The sequence below is a fragment of the Cupressus sempervirens genome, chromosome 2 (genome assembly GCF_028749045.1).
Source record: "Cupressus sempervirens isolate cs-2001-9-10 chromosome 2, ASM2874904v1, whole genome shotgun sequence".
NCBI lineage: Eukaryota > Viridiplantae > Streptophyta > Pinopsida > Cupressales > Cupressaceae > Cupressus > Cupressus sempervirens.
Window position 1 is genome coordinate 510,488,818 of NC_143119.1, and position 23,423 is coordinate 510,512,240.

The following is a 23,423-nucleotide window of genomic DNA, read 5'->3' on the forward strand; positions in this document are numbered from 1 at the left end:
TATCTTGAATCGCAGTCCTCAATGCATTTCATTCAAGCGACTTTCTCAACATCATCATCCATATGTCCAGATTTGATATCTAAATTGTAGAACTCCTCAGTATAAGGCTTTACAATCATATCTTCTTGCCTCAAGTTTTGCATTTTCTTCAACAAATTAACCTAGTAATCTATACAGAGAAACTTATTGTTTAGTTTTCCTATCATCTTCACCCAAGTTCTAATCTTCTCTTTTCCTTTCCTCTGTCTATTTGTTTGCAAATGTTCCCACTAAAGTCAAGCATGACCCTTCAACTTGGTGACTATTGTTTTCACTTTCCTATTAACAAGGGTTCCTTCATAGTCAAAGAACTTCTCCATCTCAGAGATCCAATCCAAAAAGGCACTAGTATCTAGTTTGCCATCATAACTAGCAACTTAATGGCAATTTTAGAATTTTTCCTAGAGAAAACTCTTAAAACTTTCTGCATCTTCTTCTACTTTAGGTTCTGGATTAGGTGCTACCACTACTTCATCATCACTAATATCATCAAGATGTACTCATCTCCTTTGGGCTGTCTCAACAACATTAAATCTGGCTGCAATTTGTCTCAACATGTCCATAATGGCATTTGTCTACATTCCTTCAACCTCGAACAATCTTGACAAAAGGCTCCTGTAAGATCATAACCCTTTGCAAGTCATAGGTCAGAACTCAGATCTGCCACCCTACAACCAACCCAACTAGGGTTCTCTACGGTCCCAAACTCTAGAAGAACAAAACCTTTCTCTGATACCACCTAACACAGGGTTGGATGATAACTACGACTGAAGGCTCATCCAGCTACAACCTTGTTAACACAACGAAAGCAAAATAACCAAGAGACAATGCTACAAAGAAAGAAAAACAACATTTTTTTGTTGATTCAATTCAATAATTTACTTCATACATGTTGGGCTGTAAGGCCTTCCTAGTTGTGCCCAAATACAGGGTTTCAATTACAGAATAGTTTCCTCATACATCATGCATGATCTGAGATCTTTCAAGCTTTATACTTCTTATTCCTAGCGTTCCCAAAGCATACTGAAACCTAAGACTCAATTCCCTATTTATACTTGCCAAAATGACTTATAGAAGACTCTACATTTGCATTGGAGAAAGCAAAACCCAAAACAAGTCCACACGCTTCCCAATGATTGATCTCATTCATTAAATTCAAAAAACAAATTAATTACAAAGGTTGGCTCTCAAAGAAGAAGCAAATAGACAAATCGGTGAACAAAGGAAGCAAGAATCACCGAACAAACTCAAACTAGCCACTGAACACACTCAGTGAATGAAGTAGAGAACAATTCGAAAAGCAAAGCAAAAGATAACTAGGCGAACATGTGCACCAAGCCATGTCAAGCCAACTTGGTGAAAGAAGGCAAAACGAATCCACCAAGCCATCTGCAACTTGTTGCAAAATAACCAAACAACCTAGGATGCTCCTACATCAAGCATAACTAGGAGGGAGGCATTGGTAATAGTGCACTCTGTGCATAAATTTTCCATTACCTTCCAGCAATACCGTTCACATTTTATGTGGACCACCATGTATTGATATACATGGTGAACAAACTCATCATCAAAGGCCATGTGACCTAATGTGTAATGTCCGAACTTTTAGTACGTTCCTGCAGTTGGCTAGGTCAATTCACCATCGCGACCCTCATGAGCTAACAGTGGGATCTGAGGGTATCAGTCGTGTGGTTATAGGCTTTCCAGCAGCCTGTAGTGTGTTTGGCTCCGTTTGAGGGACTTACTATTTATAGTAAGTCAATTTGTTGGTTCCGATGAGCTTAGTTGAGTTAGAGGAGTTGGAGGATGTTCTCAATCTTTATTTCAGGCTTCCGGTTTGAGCTCCAAGAATCTTGGAGGGAGTGTCTATTTATAGTAAGTCACCCCGTTAGGTTCATTCATCATCAAGATCACTTTGGTATTGTCAAATTTCGATTATGATGCTTCATCAATTATTTTCGCAAGATGGGTGAATTATTAGTATTATTCATTTAAATTAACTGAGGTTGCTAGTTTTGTTGGTGTTGTTGGTTGGTCACCTCAGTATCATAACTCGTTGGAATCGGGACAAAAAGTTTTAAATCATGGGAACAAGAAACAATGGCCTTACGTGTCAGAATATTAAGTTATGGTGGAAAAGGTCATTTTCGAAGCCAAAAGCAATTAATAAATTAAATTATAATGGCACTTTACTATATTTTAGTGTTGTGTGCAAGAAGCTTCTTAAGTGAAGTTCATTTAGGAAATTTTATGCCACTTAGAGATTATAAATATGAGCCCATTCAATGAGTAAGGCATCCAATTGAATATTATTTTTCTCTTATTGTCTTTGTGACACTTCTAAAGTTTTGAATTTTATACCCTTACTAAAGTATAAGGGTTTGGGATCTACAATTGAAGTATTGTAGATTCAATTTTGAGTTTTCATTTTGAGGATTGCATTTGCAATTGTGCTGAGGTATACAATTCTCTTTTTTCTCCTACTGTATTAATTGTTGCTAAGGAGAAGTTTAATTTTTCTTGCTGATGGAGATTGTTTTGGAATTTGTGATGGCATTCACTGGAATTGTTATATCAAATTGTGTGTTGGTTAATTTGGAGTTGGTTGGGCACCGTGTATATCTGTTGTCAGGCATTATTTTCTATCTGCACTGTGGGAGCAACGTATTTGCAATTTATTTGTTTGTTGGAGAATTCTTTTGCTCCTGCTAGACTTCATTTCAAAGGGTTTTCAAAGCATGTCTACATGTAAGTTCATGGACTGTAACTTCTAATTCTTCTGGGTATCGTTGATTTAGATAATAGGTGATATTTTATCAACTTGGTTGTTGATATTTTGTGAAAATACTTAGCATCTAAATTGGTATTAAAATCTAGAATTTTCAGCTGTATATTCCCTATGTAATTTCCAAATATTTTAGTTCAAAATATTATTGCAATATATTCTGTTTTGCTGCTATATTGTTGTATCAAAAATTGCAAAACATCAAAAATAGAAAAAGGAATCAATTCTTCATCACAAATTGTTTGAGAGCCAACAAGGCTCATTATAGTGGTATCAAAGCTTGCTTGCAAAGTGTTTGATGAAATGTTAAACAACTGAATTATAAAACAATTTGGTGTTTAGGATAAAGTAATAAGTGGTTGGGGTTATTAGAGTGGTATCAGAGCAATTTCTTGCCATCTTGTGGGATCGGAAAGTTATTTGATTTTAAGATCTATTGTTATTTGCGGAGTGACCAGCACTCTAGCTTTTTCAACTATGGACAGATGCATGAGGCCTAGTAGTTTTGGGAGCTAGCGGAGTAGTGAGGAAGATAGCAGGAAATTAAATTCTTTGAGAGTATAGAAGAACTTAAGCTTCATTAGCAAAGGATGATAGAGAGCTTGTTGAATCCAGAGACGGTTAACAGGGCAGCGAGGTATATGGTTTCAGCCTTTAGAAGGTCGGCATCGAAGTTGCAGGGAAGGAAGATTGAGTTTTCCTTGACAGGTGTCCATGATGCAGATGTACCTATATTTAGTATGGCACCTGTTAGTCCTAGCTGCAGTGTTGATGATGGACTCATTTCACAGAGATCGGTAGATGTGTCAGTACTCTTGGTGGATAGCCCAACAAGAGTACTGACAGGATTGCCTAGGATCCTAGGTTTTCTGAGAGGATTCCCTAGGATCCTGCCCAACCAATAGTTCAGAGTTAGAGATTGAAGCCACCTTCTAATTCGCAAACTGATACTGATGAGCCCTTGACAAAGATTGGGAGTTTTTATCAAAATTAAACTATGAGGAGTGCTCATTACTTTTATTTTGACCCACAAGTAGAGGATTTGGTTTCGCGTTGGTGTGGGTTGGCTCCAGTTTCATACCATCCACTATGAGATGGGTTAGCACCATCTGTTGCAAATGGGATTGATAGCTGCAAATTAGATCCCTTGCAGTATCTACACACCTAGGGAAATTTGGCAAAGGTTCGAGTTGGTGGTAGTGTTCCAGGTACCTATGGTTGTTACCATCTCCACAGTACAGTTTGGTGTGAGTATCAGTTTGATGGGGACTCAGGTGTTGACAGAGTTGGTATTTCAATTGCGTTGAGTTGCGATGAGTTGTTACCTTCATTAGCATCTCGCATTAGTTTTCAGATAATTTTGATAATGATGTTTGATATTTGGGTGTTGATGCTATAGGAGTTGCTTGTATACACCAGGGATAGTACACATTTCTAACTTTGGGATCCAGGTGGATTGTGATGTTCATTTTGTTCCAAGGAGGGAGGACTATAATGTCCCCATTTTTAGCAGACTCCTGCAATTGCTAGGTCAGTTCACCATCATGACCCTCGTGAGTTGACAATGGGACTTGTGGGTCTCAATTGTGTGGTTATAGACTTTCCAGCAACCTATGGTGTTTTTGGCTCCATTTGAGTGACTTACTATTTATAGTAAGTCAATCTGTTGGTTCCAATGAGCTCAGTTGAGTTAGAGGAGTTGGAGAATGCTCTTAATTTTTATTTCGGGCTTCCGGTTTAAGCTCCAAGAATCTTAGAGAGAGCATCTATTTATAGTAAGTCACCCCCTTATGTTCATTCATCATCAAGATCACTTTGGTGTTGTCAGATTTCAATTTTGACGCTTCTTCAGTTGTTTTCGCAAGACAAGTGAATTATTATTATTATTCATGTAAATATGCTGAGGTTGCTATTTTTTGTTGTTGTTGGTTGGTCACCTCAATATCATAGCGCATTGGAATCGCAACGAAAAGTTTTAAATCGTGGGAACAAGAAACAGTGACCTTATGTGTTAGAATATTAAGTTATGGTGGAAAAGGTCATTTTTAGAGCCAAAATCAATTAATAAATTAGATTATAATGGCACTTTATTATAATATAATGGTGTGTGTGGGAAGCTTCTTAAGTGAAGTTCATTTAGGAAACTTTGTGTCATTTGGAGATTATAAATATGAGCCCATTCGATGAGTAAGGCATTCGATTGAACATTATTTTTCTCTTGTTGTCTTTGTGATACTTCGGAAGTTCTGAAATTTTGTACCCTTGTTGAAGTATAAGGGTTTGGGATCTACAGTTGAAGTATTGTAGATTCAATTTTGAATTTTCATTTTGAGCATTGCATTTGCAATTGTGCTAAGGTATAAAATTGCTAAGAAAAGGATTAATTTTTCTTGTTGTTGGAGATTGTTTTGGAATTTGTAAAGGCATTCACTGGAATTGTTATATCAAATTGTGTGATGTTTAATTTGGAGTTGGTTGGGCACCGTTTATATCTGTTGTCGGGCATTATTCTCTATCTGCACTTTGAGAGCAACATATCTGCAATTGCATTTGTTTGTTGGAGAACTATTTTGCTACTGCTCGTCTTCATTTTAGAGGGTTTTCAAAGCATGTCCACACATAAGTTCATGGACTGTAACTTCTAATTTTTCTTAGTATTGTTGATTTAGATAATAGGGGATATTTTATTAACTTTGTTGTTGATATTTTGTGAAAATACTCAATCTCTAAACTTGTATTAAAATCTGAAATTTTCAGTTGTATATTCCTTATGTAATTTCCAAATATTTGAGTTCAAATTATTATCACAATATCTTCTATTTTGCTGCTATATAGTTGTATAAAAAATTGCAGAACATCAAAACCAAAAAAAAGAATCAATTTTTCATCACAAATTGTTTGAGAGCCAGCAAGGCTCATTACAATGGTATCAAAGCTTGCTTGCAAAGTGTTTGACGAAATGTTAAACAACTGAATTATAAAATAATTTGGTGTTTGTTGAAGTTATAACCGATTGGGGTTATTACATAATGGTTATTTTTATTACAAGAATTTACATTCGCCATCATTGTGAGCTTGAGTTAAAGAAACATAATCGCTTACCTATTTTCTTGGATCAAATCATGGGAATTGACTGAAGGGGTGAACAAAGACTTCCCCATTGCACATCTCTTTCAGATCGCAAGACTACCACAATAGTATGTGGGGTTGAGGAGTAATTGTCCACACTGACCTTTTTGAGGGAAATGCCCCCTAGCAAGAGGAGGTTAGCACTGAAAAGAAAAATAATCCAACACATCAATGGAATGCTCTAGAAGATGCGCCTAGGCAATAAATTGTGGCAATGTGTCATGTACAAGAAAATGCCAAGAGTTTTGAAGGCAGCTTGTGGAGGCTTGACTAGTGGCCACATGGGACCCAACATCACTATATTTAAGGTGTTTTTAACATGCTAGTGGTTGTTCACAAACTACATTGACACACGAGTGATAAGGAGGATGTTAAACTTTCCAACGAGCTAATAAACAGCTCAAGTGTGACTTCATGCCACTATTCCCTTTGTAGACCCAATAACTATTTGAAAGATGGGGGATAGACTTCGGTGGATCCTTCAAAGGTGAACCAAAGACACAAATGCAAATATATTGTGGTGGCCATATAGTACCTCACAAGCAAGTGATGGAAAGGGCTCTACCAGACAATATTGTCACTCAAAATGACAAGATTTATCTACAAGTAGGTTGTCACAAGGTATGGGATTCTGATATAGATCGCCAATGACCAAGGGGTGCACTTTGTGAATCCTGTCAAATGATTATTGGCAACAAAGGTTAAAATCTTCCATAACTTATCAAGCCCGTAGTAATTGCATGCTAAAGGGAATGTAGAATCTACCAAAAAAGTACTTGTATCCATGATATTTAAATCTTGTAGGATCGAAGAGGACTAGGAGTAAAGACTACCAACATTATTTTGGGTGTACCATACGATATATAAAGTAACAACTAGACATAATCCCTTCCTATTGATGTACGTGTAGGAGGTAGTGGTACTTGTCCAGTACATGGTTCCTAGTTTGTACATTTTTTTAGAACCATATTGGTGACTTTGAAAGCTTAACAAATGCCTTCTTGACCTTAAACAATTGAAAAAATGAAGAATAATGGCATAATGGGCAATTAAAATTATACTTCGGTGGTTTATGCCATGAAAAACATCACCAACATATCAACTTCCAACAGGGATGGTTTTGAAGTATAACAATTGTAACGAGATCAAACCTGGTAAGTTCAAAGCTAGTTGGGTGGGACACTATAAAGTTAGACAAGTGGGTCACAATGGAGCAGGCAAACTTGCAATACTTGGCAATTATCAATCTATGGGCATGCCAATGGATCCAAGTTGAAAATTTATCACAAAAAATGGGACCCACAATAACAATGAAAATGTTTGGGTATGCCACCCATGGCGATCGAACAATCAAACAAGTTCAAGTACTTGAAGAAGACCTTGTAATCTCAGATAAATCCTTCGTGCTAGATACAGATTGGGTTCTCAACAGGGAAGAAATGTTGGCAAAGAAGCATGCAAAGGACATTGCATTACCTTGCACTCACAAACACCTTGCAATGTGTTTGTTATATGGTACATTTGCATTTTGGATGTGAATTAGTGGACATTTAGTATGGGTGCCACATGGAGTGCAATTTAGGTACATGCCTTATGATATTGACAAGGAAGTAGAAATGAAAAGGAGAAACAAGCTAAGGAACAACTAGGAAAGGGAGAGGCACTAGATGAGGACATGGAAGAAGAAATTGATTTTGAAGAGTATGAGAAGATATTGGATCCCCAACTCAAAATGATAATCAAAGAGGATGAAATGTTCATTGCAGTGGGGTATTGGGTAGATGAAGAACACAATAAGTCTTGTATTAAAAAATTTATGAAGCAACCATTTTTAACCACCAACTTACTTTGGAAATTCATTCTGAACACATTAGGACAACTTGAAGTAGCTTGTGAAGGGGAGGATGTGATTGGGTATCACCCATATGGAAGTTAGTACATCGAACAAAGGTATAAAGGGATTGGGCCTACACCTCTCATGGAAAAAACATTCAAATTGGAATATACCAGGACACATTGTCAAAATGAATGTGTAATGTCCCCTCTCCTGAAGATGTTTCTTGATAAGTTTAACCTGCAAAATATGTTAGTAGGTATTTTGAATATAAATCTATCAAATTTAGATCTAATGCTTATTGGAGTATTATTATCTTAATTCTACATAATCCTTAAGGAGTTCCTCAAATTAGGCTTCCTAAAACTCTTGGACAACCCTCTAGGTTTGAGAGAATGAGCCTCGTCTATTTTGTCAACTTCCCTAAAACTAACATTCAAATCAGACTTCCTAACCCTCTAGGAGGACCATGTTTTGAATAATGATCCTCAATTGTCATCTTCTTTAAAGGTTATCCTTTAAGGCCTTTAGGATTTGTCTATCTCTCAGGGACCCCCATTGGTCTATGTACAAATGTATTAAAATTTAATAATGTGTGTACTTGTTTGATCAATTGATAGTAGTTATTATTAATTACTATAATCAATATTGTTAATAATCAATATGAATCAAAATAATAATACAAAGTAATAATGATCAATATGTACTAATATATGATATAAATTAATATCAATAGGATTCCAATGATCAACACTAACATACATAAGAGTTATGTAAACTATTTTAAGTCCTATTAGTATAAGCCTATAAGGTAGTTTGATTTAATATTAACTATGGAATGACAAACTATAATAAGCCAAAATTAACTAATTGAGGAACTGCAATAGTTCACATCAGGTCCACACATATATATACCATTTGGAATAAGACATCAGAGGCCCCAAAAGAAACAAAAATAAAAAAGAATAATTTTTTCTCTACATATGAATTGGACTTGGTTCAAACGATGTTAATAAAGGCATGTTTCAAAATCTATTTCATTGAGAAGAGAATAAAAAGCACCAAAGGTCATTAATCACGGAAGGAACAACAATTAATAAAGAAAATTTAAAAATTTGTTTTAGTCTTACAAGGAAGAGATAGAAAGTGTTAGGGGAGCATAATATCCAACAACGGAAATGAGGAATTAAAATAAATATATAGCCTGTGAATCTCAACTTTAGAAGTTAAGAATATGTTAATAAACCATGTTAATGTCAATACGTTCTATCTCATCAATATATTATTATGAGCTTTAGCAATTTTAAAACATATTAATGACTATGTTAGTAAACTTTAAATTTAGTAAGCTGAATATTGTAGTTTAAAACAACGATAATGCTACTTGTAAGTCCAATGTAATATATACGTGATGCTAATTATGGTAGTCATATATATGTATTTATAATTCGCATGGTGCATGATCATATACATAGTATGTATATAACATATACACATCCATATATATACACACACGCGCGCACGTGCGCACACACACACATATATATATATATATATGTATGTATGCATGTTTGTATGTAGAATACAACCTATTATACATAGGAAATTGTGAACATTATCAGGAAGTGACTCCATGCACTGACCCAACACAATGACTGCTGCCATAAAAATAAAAACTGTCAGTGCTCATATTCTACTCGCAGTTTTCAAAACCAACACTTTCAGCAAGAGAGTATAGACTAGCAATGGTATCAACTACATCTTTTGCACTCACTATGCATAACATTATCAACAAACTCGCATAAGGGACTGCTGTCTTGAAAATCAGACCCTGTATTGCCCATATCTGCTGTACTACCAACTGATGTAAGACTGCCATCAAAGGGAGTTAGCATCTCCCTAGCATTTTTCGAATCACTAAATCTGGAATTATCAAACTCTTAGCACTCAATTTTGTTGTCCTCTAATGAAACAAACATATCCACATGTCCCTGTGTAGAATCTCCAACATCATAACTGAAGATAGAACTAGTGGCCCTGCTACCAAGCACAAGATCATCTTCATCATGATGATTAGCTATTGAAAACTCATTGTGAAGACTCCTAGATGCCTCCTCTGTGAAAATCTCCAGATTCTCTTCTTGCATTCTCCCTGAAGAAGACTTATTGAAAAAGAAAACCATAAACCTAGCTGCCTTGTCAACTATCACCGGATCTAAAAATCTCACATTTATCTTTTCATGTGTTTGCCTCAATTTCTCTGTTTCATTTACCAGGGCCCTTGTGTTTCCTGAAATGTGACACACAATTCAATTGATTTCCAATTATACTAGACTTACTATATTTGTGCATGATTAAAATAACCTACACAAGTGTTGATCACTTGTAAATTAAGCGTAAGTACTCAAAATTTTAAACCCCACAAGATGGCAAGAAATGACTCTGACACCACAGTAATGTCCCACACAAGGATATTGTCTCAAATTTGATATAATGCTTGAAATAGTAGTTCCCTTGTGTTTGTGAACAATTACGCACTTTTGGAGTTTGCAACACTAATTAATACGCATCTAAACTTTTCAAACTGAATGCACAAATAGTACTGATACAATTATAATTTACTTGCAAATATACTCAATGCTGAAAGATACATTTATTCTACAAACTTGAACTGGAATGATGTACCTCTCATGAAATGCTGCTAAGACAACTCTCAGCTTAAAGAAATGAAGCACTAGCTTCCAATATAGGTCACAACCCCTATATGTAAACTACAGGCAACAAGTATGTATGCAACCCTGCAACTTATGTACGCCTGCCTCAATGTAACGGAACACAGCCCTAGTAGGAATGAATGTTGACCACACACGAATTTGCAGCCCATAAAGGTGATTTGCTACTCCTAGAGAATGTCGCCCAAGTTAGTATTCAACCACTATTCAAAAGGCACAATTCACCATTATCAAGAATGGCTCAAAGTGGAAGCAAAGACATGGTGCCCAACCATGAAATTTCTTCAAAACCCTCAAGACCAAAGTCTCCATAAATTGCAAATAAAAGATAACCAAGAATGATTTTATTTGCAACAAGCCATTGCTTTTATAATAATAAAACAAATCTTCATTATCACTCCAACAGTTAGCTTCATGAAGACCCTTTTCACTTAAATGTCCATCGCTTTATACTTAAGCATGTATTTGAATAATATAATTTATCAACACCGTTTGGCTCCAAACAACCTCTCTGTATGGTTCAAATTAACCATTTTGGAGTCCTCGTGGGGGTGATCATCTTCTGTGGGTAGATTGACCCGCTCGTCCTCATCATCGGATACAACTTCAATGTAGTGTATTTTCCCTTTACCGAGGCATCTGTGCCCAAGTTCCCACAGTCCCTTACAATTGAAACATAGTTTTTTTCCTTTGGAGATCCTGTTTGGTAGCTTCGTCTAACAAAGGCTTCTTCGGCAGAGGTTTGTTATCTTTGTCCCTTAGAAATATTGGCAATTTGGAGTGGAAGTAAGCTCGAGAGGATGATGTCGATGATGATGCCATGTTTTGTGCTTTTTTTATAGCCTTTGAAAGGGTGGTAGGATCGAAACCTTTTCCCCAACCCTTCAGTGGTTCCGTCAATCCATCCATGAAAAGCACTATCCGTCTTCTTTTAGAAATGTTCGTAACCAAAACAGAGAATTTCTAAAATTCTGTGATGTATTGGTCAACCGATCCAGTTTGCCTCAATTGTGCCAACTCTTTAAAATTAAGTTCCAGATCTTTACCATCAAACCAACCTATCAATCTTTCAATAAATTTTGCATAAGTATTTACTTAGTCATGCCCCAGCGTGATAGTGCCATGACGCCACCATTCATGTGCCACTCCCTCCAAGTGGAGTGTTGCAAATTTAATTGCTTCTTCTAGCACTGTATTAAGCTAGAAGTAAATATCAGCTTTCATTACCCATGCTTGAGCAGATATGGATCCAAATCCGTCAAATGGTTATAAATTTAATTTACTCAACTTTCTTTTGAGATCCTCGTTAAAATATCCTCGGTTTCCACCTCTAAAATATCGCATTCTCAATTCTACGTAATCTTTGTCGGATATATCCTCTTTCAAGTTTGCATTCTTCCAGTCTTCTTTTAGTTATTCTTGAACTTCCACAAAGTTTGGTTGCCTTCCTCCGTGTAGTACCTTTGCGCGTGTAGGAAAAGTCAACATGGAAGGTCTAAAGTGTGCCGGATGAGGATTCGTCTTTCCCAAAATGGAGTCTATACTGTGACCATCTTGTTCCCCAGATATCTTATACTCTACCAGTTTTCAAAGAGTTTCTTCCATAAGTCGCTAAGTGTCATTGATCTGTAACTGCTTCCTCAAAAAATCCATCAAAAGTGTCATGACTTTTGCAGGATTGGGTTCTTGATCGGCCATTCTATCAACTGAGTGGGATCTCATTTTTTCTGCCTATAAACTTTCATTCATAGTCCATAGGCTGGCAGGATCTTTGGCTCTAATACCATTGTAATGTTCTATTCTTGGCAATACTTGATGAAGGTCTTCTCGGAGGATATTCACCTAGATATTCTTTCACCAGCCAACACACAAAACAACCTTTTGGATTCTTGTCATACAGGTGGAAGTAGATAGTGATCACACGACTTGGTGATGGGCATATGATGAGGAGTCGCACGGAAGTGGGCAAGGTTGGTCGTACAGTGTGTGGGATGTGTACAGTAGTGGGGCTAAATAGGTCATACGATAGTAGGGAAGACAAGGTCGTACAGTGTGTGCGGGAGCCATACAGTAGGGTGGTTGGAGGCAATGTCGTAACCGTACGCAAGGAACAATGTGTTGAATATGGATGGTGGTGGGTGTACAATGAAGGTGATCCCCCTCGACACAGTGGTGGAAGATGTTGTACAACCATATGGATGAGGTTACAACCATCCTAAGGAGTGCAAACTTAGGCCCGGAAGATTCACAACGAAATCACAAATATACAAATTACCACACTTACAATTACCAGATGACTCACCTAAGACAGAGATTGAATCGTAACATGAAAGATGCAAGTATCAGTCCACAATATATTGATTTCAGAAGATGGTGCACAGATTTGCCAGATCCATGAAAAAATAATACATAGTACGGAATAGGGTGAGGGTTGAATCCCACTGAAACTAGAAAGCCAAGTAGGGAAGATCTTTCACTTCTGAAATGGCAAACAATACAGAAATCCAAAAGGATTTCGAAGTACAAAGAAATAATCCAAATCACATACCAAGTACTACCTACATGTCATGCTTAAATACCCTTTGGAGGAACTCCCGAGGATTTACAAAGATAGTCGATGACTACACCTACAGAAATAATTAAATAAAAATGGGTCCGAGATATACTAAATCAATCAACCCATAAACAATGGTTTGATTATTTATTTATTTTATGACAAGAACATCACATCAATGATAACTAGTTGGTCACTAAGAGGCCAAATCTGGTTGGATGGCCAAGAAAGGGCATGTGTCGAAGTGATTTCAAGGAAATCAATGACCTCATTACATTGCTCAGTCACTTGGCAGAGCTCAAGGATTCAAACACCTTCAAACCCTGGATGTAGAAGTACATCTCACTCATAATAAGGTCAAAAAAGAATGTGTTTTGGGCTGAATCAGTGAGTGATTCAATATGTGTGTAGTTGTTGAACATGTTGTCTATTGGTGTGTTCAAAATGAATTCCTACATGGTATATATTGCTGCTACCCTTGACACTTTTTCTGGTTTCTCAACAAAAAATGACAGGTCTATAGTTCAAGTGCGAGAGTACTATGAGCAATTGCCTTTCAAGCAAAGTCAGATACATTTCCGAAGGGTTCAAGATGCCTTGTTTGGGCATTTTATGTGCTTATTTGATAAAAAACTCCCAAACAAGTGAGTCTCTGATGAAGCATGGAATAAGGCAAATGAGTATGGTTGTATGTTCTTACAGTTTCCCAACCTCACATATCTATGACTTGGCTAATAAAATTATACTCATGGAATTGGCAAGACAACTTATGGAGGTACGGGCTTAACAATCGAGTTTGCAACAACCAAGAGTGGGGATCTCATCACGTAACCCGTTGAAAATTGGTGGGTACTCAGTGGATATTGTGCCTAAAGAAAAGAACATGGAGTTTGAACTCCAAAGGATTACGCAGAAAAGATTCACAGCCACGAGTTATTTTGATTAAGAGAAGTATCTAGATTTGAGTTTGAAACTCCAAGAATCTTCTTGATATTCTCATCCTCTTCTTCTTCTTCTTCTTCCTCGGAATAATTATCTATTCTGATCACCTTCTTCTTCATTAAAAAGGAGCCCTATATGTTGCTCTTCTTCATCTTCTTCTTGATCTACTTGTTTTTTTGTTGACTGCTTTACTTTTTCTTCAACAGGAACCTCCATCAAGATATTACCCCAAGCGGCTTTAGGTACTTCATTTGCTTCTTCTTTTTCATCCCTATCTTTCCTTAAAACATTTCTTGAAGATCTTCAAGATGAGGAAATGATACATCCTCTTGAAGGATGCTACAATTTCAAGCAATTGTTTGTCCTCTTTTTGTATCTTTTTGATATTTTAATTATTTCACCTCCTCCTTCCATGGAAGTAATCGTAGTAGAAATGGAGGTTGGATGGTCTTCTTCATAACTTGTAAGAGGGTCAAGTTATACGATACTTTGTGGTTTTTCTATGCCTTTTTGCAGGATGCCCCTAGGCACTAGACTTCACTTTTTCCTTTTTCTCCTTTATATTCTCTTTCTTTGACCATTCTAATCAAAAGGCCTCACCTTCGTGTTTTTTTATTTCTTCGTCAGGACCAAGTCACCAACAAAGTTATAGGTGAAATCTACACTGTCTTCCACTCTTTTCTCCTCCCCTTCCAACCATATTTTTGTAAAATCTATGACCAATTTGCAGATGGTGTCAAAATTAGCAATAAGTTCACGAGACCAGTTAATATGGGGGAGATCCTTGTCTTTCACTTTATCATAATCCCATTGCTGAATAATGTCTCCAATTTCCTAGACCTAGTCAAGAATCAGGAACAAATAACAAAATTGAAGCCACTTGAGACTCATCCTAGAAAAGGAGCACCTTTGAACTTAATAGTCATCAACATGATTGGCCCAGTAGTCCTCTAGAACATACCTATGTTTGAAATCATGGCCATATAGCACCCTGGCCTTCCTCAAGGGAACATAGTTGCATTGAGTTGAATGCCAATCAAATCCAAAGAAGCAAAACTTAGTCTTCAAACACTCTACATAGCAAACAATGATATAAATCTCATCATGTACTCCACGGTTAAAAGATAGCTTATTCCGTGCTTTTTTTTTTAGCTTGACTACCTTCTCTTTTTGATAAATCTATTGTGGAATTTCAAGCAATACCAACTATTCATTAGGGTATCTCAATAATTGATAAGATCATCTTGAATATCCTGAGACCCTTATATAAGTGATAGTAGGAAATGTAATGAATCAAGAGCTATCATCTTCGACTATCTTTGTTTCCTTCATTGATAATGTAATGTTCCTATCTAAGTATTCCCGTCAAATTGCAGACATGGGCTATGGAAGGAGCAAGGGAAGTGTTCATACAGCCGTATGGTAGGTCCCCAGTGATTGGAATCCCGTCGGTACGGTAGACTCACGATACTCTAGTAACTATACAGTGGTGGAAGATAGTGGTACGGTCAGGAATTGAAGCCATATAGTGTGGTAGGTGAGGAGGGGGAACAATGTAATGGTCGTACGGTAGTGGTCATATGGTAGCTACCAAGGGCAATAATGAAGCCGTCCGGTGTATGTATGAAAGTTGTACATAGGTGAGAGGGGTGTATGGTGATAGGGTTGAATCCGAACGGTGGAGGGGAGTGGAAGGTGCAAGGAATGGCTGTACGGAATGGGAGGAGCTGTCGAAGTGGTCGTATGGTAGGATATGAAGTCATACGGTGTTCGATGCAGACCGTACAGTGATGAATGGAGGCCTATATGCCCGTATAGGAAGGTGTACGGAGGTAGGGGTGTTGCAAGGGATTCGACAATGTCACTCAGAATGCAGAATATCAAATATTAGACACAAATAGTTTGCAAAAGCCAGAAAATAAAGATACACACTAGTTACCAGATAGTATTCCCATATACAGATGACACTTCAATTTGCCAGATCCAAGCCAAGCCATACAAAGACAGAATAGGGTGAGGGATGAATCCCACCAAAACCACACGAACCAAATAGGGAAGATCTTTCACTTTCGAAATGGCGAAATATAGAGCATCCCAACTGGAATTTGTAGTACAAAGAAATAATCCAAATAAATTGCATACCCAATGACTACCTATAAGCCGTGCTTAAATACCCGTTAGGGAAAACTTTCCAAGGGTGTACAAAGATAGCCGATGGCGACACAAACTACGGAAACAAAATAAAAATGGGTCTAAGATACATTAAATCAATCAACCTGTTACAATGGTTTGATAAAAATGATTTTTTTATAATGAGAACATTACAGTCCTCCTATCTCAAATTTTGCTTAACCTCAAGCAAATGCAATGCCGAGTGCTGGAGAATGTGCTCGCCCTCCCACATTGCATCGTCCAATGGCAAGTGTTTCCAATGCACTAGATATTCCTTCACCGTGTGGTTCCGTAGAGTCTTCTCACATACTTCGATGATCTTAGCTGGTTCCAATATGAGCTTTCCTTCTTCATTGAGTGGTGGAAGGTCTGTGGCTACTGTGACATTCTTCCAGATGGCCTTCTTCAGGCATGAAACATTGAAGACATTGTGAATACGACTTCCCTCCAATAGTTCCAGCTCGTACACGACCTCAACGCAACGAACTACACGACAGGGGCCATAAAATCAAGGCTTCAATTTTTCTTTTCCCTTTTCCTTCAATGAGGATTATCGATATGCCTAGAGCCAAAGATAGAACAAATCCCCTACTTTGAAACTCCTCTCCATTCTATGTTTGTCCACGTACATCTTCTGTTGATTTTGTGCCCGCTGTAGGTTTTCCTTCAAGCATCTTAGTATGTCCTGTCCCTCGCCCTTGGTGCGCGGCTATCACACAAAACTATGTCGATGAATAAAAGGGGTTCATACCCATACAAAGCTTTGAATTGTGTCATTCCGATGGACATGTGGTATGTGGTATTGTAGCAATATTCCCCTAGATGTATCCATTTGACCCATGCCCGTTGTTGTGCCAAAATGTAGTTTCCAAGGTAACTTTTGAGCCACTTGATCACAATCTCCGTTTGTTCGTCTGTCTATGGGTAGTAACTAGTATTTGGTGACAATTCCATCCTTGCCATCCGAAACAGTTTTGTCTAGAAGATACTGATGAATCGCCCATCCCGATCACTAACAATGTTTCAGCGTAACCTATGCAGATGAAAGACTTCTCTAAAAAACAAATCGACAACTTGTGTGGCCTAAAAATCTGAAGGGATGGTGAAGAAGTGTGCGTACTTTGTCAATCTGTCAACCACCACGAAAATGCAATCCTTACCATTCACCTTGGTAAGCCCTGTTATGAAATCCATTGAGATACTTTCCCACTTACGTTTTGGAATTGGCATAGGTTGCACTAACCCGACAAGTAGAGTATGTTCGGATTTGTTCTGCTGGCGAACCGCACTCTCTTACATACTGCAACACATCCCCTTTAAGTCCTTTCCATGAAAACCTCTCCCAGAGACTTCTGTAAGTTTTGAGGAAACCCGGGTGTCCTGCCAAGGGTGAGTCATGTACTTCCTTCAAGATTTTTCACTTCAATTTGGATTTCGGCACTAAAAATATTTGATTCTTATAGTAGATGATGTCATCCACCACTCTGTACCTATCATCCTAGTGTTGCCATCGATTAGCTCACAAGAAAATGTGTTTTTAGAGTATTCTACCAACAGATGTGCCTTCCAGTCAACTAAAATATGGTTTAGTGAGCAGATGGCAGGTTTCTTGGACAAGGCATCTGCAACCACATTGTTCTTCCTTTTCACATATTCAATGTCAAAATCAAAAGCCTAAACCTTGCTTACCCCTTTTTGTTGCCTCTCGTTCAAGTCCTGTTGCTCCAAAAAATATCTCAAACTGTTGTGATCCGTACGGACGACAAACTTGGCACCTACCAGATACTGTCAAAACTTGGTCAGTGCATGTATGATGGCCAACATCTCTTTGTCATAGATGGAATATAGGCATTCTGTCTTCATAAGCTTCCTGCTCTCATAAGCTATGGCGTGTCTATCTTGCATCAGTACCGCACCAATGCCTTCGCATCGCACTCCAAAATGAATGGTCAAGATAAATCAGGTAATGCAAGTACGGGACAAGTCTGGAAAGACCCCTTCCTTGTCAAATTCGTTAAGGGTGCGCTGAGTTGAGAGAATCTTTTAACGAACCTCTAGTAATAACTGCATAGTCTGAAAAATCGTCACAATTCCGAGAGTGATTTTGGGGGATGCCAATCAAGGATAGCCTGAATCTTCTCCTGATGAACTTGAACTCCATATTTACTGAGAACATGCCCCAGGTACAATATTTCTGTCATATTGAGTTCACTTTTTAATTGCTTGGCGAACAAAGGTTGTTCCTCCATGATCCTTAGGACTTCATCCAAATGCTTCAGGTGCTTCTCCCATGTGCTGCTATAAATAAGATCATCAAAAAATACAAATAAGTACTTATGCAATTGTTTGTTGAAGATGTGATTCATGCATGATTGAAATGTAGCAGGTGCATTTGTCAATCCGAACAGCGTGGCCAGAAACTCATAATGCCCGTAGTGACAACGGAAGGTTGTCTTTTCTACATCTTCCTCCCTCATGCAAATCTGATGGTATCCAAAACAAAGCTTTATTTTCAAAAAATAGACTGCACCATGTAATTCATCCAGCAACTCATCTATCCTTGGAATGTGATATCTATTCTTTATTGTTTTTTGTTCAACGCACGGTAGTCCACACACGTGTATTGTCTCGTCCTCCTTTTTGACCAACACCACCGACGACACAAAAGGGCTAAAAATGGGATGGATACACTGTTTCTCTAGCAGTTGTTGAATCATCTTTTCAATCTCATCTTTGAACTTCTTGGGATGGCGATATGGTGTGGTTATGACCGGTTTGGCTCCTGCTTCCAACTTGATTGTATGTTCAAACCCTCAATGCGGTGGTATGCCAATAGGAATGTCTATAAAAACTTTATCGTGGTTGCTCAAAATCTTCTAGAGATCATCATCTTGGAAAGATGTCTGTTGCCCCTTTATAGGTTCTGTCGAAACAAAACAATGTGCAGCCCAAGCAATGTCATCACGCTGAAAAATTGCCTCCATCCAATGCACAGAAACTTCCTTCGAACCCTTATTTGCCATTCCGCATAGAACAACCTTCTTTCCATCGACAACGAAAGTGAAATCCATCTGTTTGAAACTCTGAGTGTATTCATGAAGTGTCTCCATTCACTGTATGCCTAGAATAACCTCCATGTCATCAAGGTCCACTATGAACAAATCCTTGGTCACCGTGTGATTCGCCATTGTGATACTTAGCTGAGGAACAAGGTGTGTGTGCAGGGCAGAAGAGTCTCTACGGCAACCTTGACCTAAAATCTTGTGTGTGTATCTGTAGGTAGACCTCTTCGCTTCACTAGAGATGAGTTTATGAAATTTAGAGTGGCTCTGCTATCTAGCATCACTATAACCTTTTTGTCCTTGAAGGGTATCCCGTACACGAAAAACTGTGCACCTCAGGCTACCAGCTAGGGCAATATTTCCTCTACACTATACCAAAGCTATAATTCTTTCCATACGGTTCAAACTAACCATGTCGATGTCATTGTGATGTTGGTTGTCTTCAGTATGCGTTTCCTCCTGTTCATCCTCATCATTGGACACGACCTCAATGTAGTGTATTTTTCCTTTTCCGAGGCATCTATGGCCAGGTTCCCATGGTCCCTTGCAGTTGAAACATAATTTCTTCCTACGGAGTTCCTTTTTGGTAGCTTCGTCCAATGACGGCTTCTTGGGGGGAGGCTTATTATCTTTGTCCCTCGAAAATGCCGGCGGTTTGGGGTGTGAGTAACTTTGAGAGGATGATGTCGATGATGATGCCATGCTCTATTCCTTCTTAATAGCCTCTGACAGGGTGGTAGGACTGAACCCTTTTACCCAACCTTTTAGTGGTTCTGTCAATCCATCCATGAAGAGCACTATCCGTCTTCTTTCGGAAATGTCCATGACCAACACAGAAAGTTTCTAAAATTCCGCAATGTGCTGGTCGACTGATCTAGTTTGCCTCAGTTGCGCCAAATTTTAGAAATTGAGTTCTAGATCTTTACCATCAAATCGATCTATCAATCTCTCAGTGAATTCCACATAAGTATTTATTTGATCATGCCCCAGTGTGATGGTGTTGTGATGCCACCATTCATACGGAACTCCCTCCAAGTGCAATGCCTCAAATTTGATTGCTTCTTCTTTTGGCAATGGATTCAACTGGTAGTAAGTATCGGCCTTCATTACCCACGCTTGCACAGATATGGATCCGGATCCGTCAAATGGAGATAGATTTACCTTACTCAATTTTCTTCTGAGATCATCGTTAAAATATCCACGGTTTCTGCCTCCCAAATATCTCATTCTTAGATCCACGTAATCTTTGTAGGATATATCCTCCTCAAAATTTGCATTCTTCCAGTCTTCTCTCAGTTGTTCTTGATCTCTTCAAAGGTTGGTTGTTTCCCTTTGTGTGGTGCTTGAAAAGACAGCATGGAAGGTCGAGAGGGTGCTGGATGAGGGTTTGTTTTACCCAACACCGAGTATGCGCTGTGACCATTTTGTTCTCCAGATATTTTATTGTCTGCCAACTTCTTGAGAGTCTCTTCAATGAGTCGCCGAGTATTAGTGATCTCTGCCTAATTCTTTGCAAGTTCTCTTAGTAGTGCCACAAGTTTGGCAGTTGTTGGTTTCGGTTCAGCAACCATTCTATCAACAAAATGGGTTCTTTGTCTCTTTCAGCTATAAACTCTCATTCACTATTCATAGGCTAGCGGGATCCAAGTGCTCTGATACCACTGTAATGTTCCTATCTAAGTATTCCCGTCAGATTGCAGAAATGGGCTATGGAAGGAGCAAGGGAAGTGGTCGTGCAGCCTTATGGTAGGTCCCCAATGATTGGAATTCTGTTTGTACGATAGACTAGCGATACTCTAGTGACTGTATGGTGGCGGAAGATGGTGGTACGGTCAGGAATTGAAGTCATATAGTATGGTAGGTGAAGGGGGGGGACAATGTAATGGCTATACAATAGTGGTCGTATGGTAGCTACCAAGGGCAATAATGAAGCTGTACAATGCATCTATGAAAGCCGTACAGAGGTGAGAGGGGTGTATGGTGATAGGGCTAAATCTGAACGGTGGAGGGGAGTGGAAGGTGTAGGGAATGGCCGTACGGAATGGAAGCAGCCATGGGAGTGGCCGTATGATGGGATATGAAGTCGTACGGTGTTTGATGCAGATTGTACAATGATGAATGGAGGCCAATATGCCCGTATAGGAAGGTGTACGAAGGTAGGGGCATTGCAAGGGATTCAACAATGTCACTCAAAATGTAGAATATCAAATATTAGACACGAATAGTTTGCAAAAGCTAGAAAATAAAGATACACACTTGTTACCAGATAGTATTCCCATATACAGATGATGATTTGATTTGCCAGATCTAAGCCAAGCCATACAAAGATGGAATAGGGTGAGGGATAAATCCCACTGAAATCACATGAGCCAAATAGCAAAGATCTTTCACTTCCAAAATGGCGAAATACAGAGAATCGCAACTGGAATTCACTAATACAAAGAAATAATCCAAATAAATTGCATACCTAATGACTACCTATAAGCCGTGCTTAAATAGCCAATGGCGACACAAACTACGGAAACAGAATAAAAATGGGTTTGAGATACAATAAATCAATTGGCCCGTTACAATGGTTTTTAATAAAAATGATTTATTTTATAACGAGAACATTACAAATAACTCCTGCTCCAATCCCCCTTTTAAAATTTGTACTATGTACATAGTAAAAATATCATTAACCCCTTTGTGTTGTCTTATGGTGCAAGTTCAACTGGGAATATGTATCATACACCATGTACTATCCCTCTTTGAGACTTATTGGTCCTTGATGATATAGTTCTTTGTACCTAGCATGTCGAACCAACATGTACACTACATAGGAAGAAATAATAGAAGTTCTAGTAGGCTACAGATTGATAGCCTATACGAGGATGTGGCCACTTATGATCTATGCCTAGTCTATCCAGTCTTCTCCAAAGAAGAACACTATCTCAAAAAAATAAAACATCCAATCTTTAAAATATCTAACTGCAAGAGTCCCATCACTTTTCTTAGCAAGGTGATCATATCACAATATTCTTTAACTCTCCCCTCCTCAATTTCTTCTTTGGAAGCATCAAATAGTGCTTCCTTGGTCTTTTCAAGTAAGAGTTGTTAAAATTGATCATGAATTCAATGGGTCCTTTGTCATATAATCCTTGGGTATGCACCATTGCTGCGGATCCATGACCTAGAGAAGTTTCTCAAGATCTGGGTAAATTGAATGTTACATCTGGTCTCCCTGCATTCTTGGAAGTATGTTCACGTATTTACTTCCCATTTTCAATTATGGATTAGATTAGTTTAGCTAATTTTTCATTTGGTCTTAAAATGAATCTAGTGTACGTGGTGTTTGAGGATCGATTTAGTCTCCTGTTGAGAAGCCATGTATTATTGACCGGCTTGGTCCCTTGAGGCTTGTGATGTGTTGTTTGGTCTCCAAGATGCGACCATGGAGCATGTCCATGCTGTTCCGGTTGAGTGATTCTAGAGGTTCTGTTCCGGTTGAGTGATTCTAGAGGTTTGGGAACCAATGAAAGAGCTTGTAGGACTTTTGCATTTGATTCATCCCTTGGTGTTAGTTGTTTGTTCCTTATATCTTTTTCTATATCATTATTGTTATGCACTAATGTCATCGGTTTTATGGCCGTTGAAAATAAAATAGTTTTTCAGTGCATGTTTGACCGTGTTCTGAGTGTTCCTTGGTGGGGTAGTACAGAGGATCTGTGGTGTCTTCCTAGGCAAGTCTGCAAGAGGTTGGAACACAGTAAATTAGAAGCAAATCCCAGTAACAAATGTATAATGTATAGTAATATTAAAACCTAGAAGGATTGCTACCAAAAAGGCAAAACTGATACTAAAGATAACAATCTGATTTTGGAAGGTGAAGTAAAAGCGATTGCAATAGATGATCTAGTACTCAATTATGAAGTATTTGCCAAGACTTCAAAACTTGTGGCAAAACATTCATGTGAGCCAGTATTTTAAAAAAGAAGCTCCATTTTATACATTTGTGAAGTTGTATATTAAATGTGTTACTCAGTATTTTGACTTTTACTAGCTTTGAGGATGAGTCTCTTTAAGGAAAAGGGCGTGTTGTGTGCCTAGACACAAAATAACATTATACTTGTTTTCTAGGCTATAGCCCTAGTTCCCAAAAATACATCTCTTCTTTTCAAAATGCAATAGACAG

At 38.2% G+C, this 23,423-nt stretch overlaps 1 protein-coding gene across 2 annotated transcripts in view; it reads right to left on the reverse strand.

Moving 5' to 3' along the window:
• The window catches only part of LOC149573218 (pleckstrin homology (PH) domain-containing protein), a 380,091-nt gene that overhangs the window by 137,374 nt on the left and 219,294 nt on the right, over positions 1 to 23,423 (reverse strand). The gene's annotated exons all lie outside the window — the stretch shown is intronic.